The sequence below is a fragment of the Galeopterus variegatus genome, unplaced genomic scaffold (genome assembly GCF_000696425.1).
Source record: "Galeopterus variegatus unplaced genomic scaffold, G_variegatus-3.0.2 Scaffold10195, whole genome shotgun sequence".
Lineage (NCBI taxonomy): Eukaryota > Metazoa > Chordata > Mammalia > Dermoptera > Cynocephalidae > Galeopterus > Galeopterus variegatus.
Window position 1 is genome coordinate 63560 of NW_007736306.1, and position 1126 is coordinate 64685.

General features: G+C 40.0%; 1 pseudogene; it reads right to left on the reverse strand.

The window, feature by feature from the left end:
- LOC103609853 overlaps nt 1–428 on the reverse strand; it is a 16069-nt pseudogene extending 15641 nt beyond the window's left edge.
- Between the last annotated feature and the right edge of the window lie 698 nt (nt 429–1126).

The window sequence follows — 1126 nt, forward strand, 5'->3', positions numbered from 1 at the left end:
TAAAACTGGAGACAGGGCCAGCCCCATGGCTCACTCAGGTGAGTGTGGCGCTGGTAGCGCCAAGGTTGTGGGTTCGGATCCTATATAGGGGTGGCCAGTGTGCTCACTGGCTGAGCGTGGTGCAGACAACACCGTGCCAAGGGTTACGATCCACTTACCGGTGGGGGGAAAAAAAGGGAGAGAAAAAAACAAAAACAAAAACCTGGAGGCATTACACTACATGACTTCAAACTACACTACAAGGCTATAGTAACCAAAGGAGCATGGAACGGGCAAAAAACAGACACTCAGACCAATGGAACAGAATACAGAGTCCAGAAATCAACCCACATACTTACAGCCAACTGATACTTGACAGGAGCAACAGGAGCATACACTGCCAAAAGTACCGCCTCTTCAATAAGTGATGCTGGAAAAACGACATCCATATGTAGAAAAATGAAACTAGATTTGTATTTGTATTTTTTTGCCATATACCAAAATTAACCAAAATGGATTAAAAACTTATATATAAGACATGAAACTATAAAACTACTAAAAGGAAACATAAGGGAAACACTTCAGGAAGACTGGTCGAAGGCTTTATGAACAAGACCCCAAAAGCACAGGCAACAAAAGAAAAATAAAGAAATGGGTTTGTATCAAACTAAAAAGCTTCTGCATAAAAGAAGAAACAGTTAACAGAGCCAAAAGACAACTAACAGAATGGGAGAAAATATGCACAAATTATGCAACTGACAAGGGATTAATATCCAGAATATACGAGGAACTCGAACAATTTAACAGTAAAAAAAAAGTAACCTGACTCAAAAATGGGTAAAGGAGCTAAACAGTTATTTCTCAAAGGAAAATATCCTAATAGCCAACAGACACATGAAAAAGTGCTCATCATCATTAAGCATCAGGAAAATGCAAATCAAAACCACATTGAGATATTATCTCACACCAGTTAGACTGACCATTATCAAAAAGACAGAGAATATCGAATACTTGCAAGGAGGCAGAGAAAGGGGAACCCTGCTACACTGTTGGTGGGACTGTGACTTAGTGCAGCCATAATGGAAAGCAGTGTGGAGGTTCCTCAAACAAATACAGATAGATCTACCATGTGATCTAGCTGAGTATA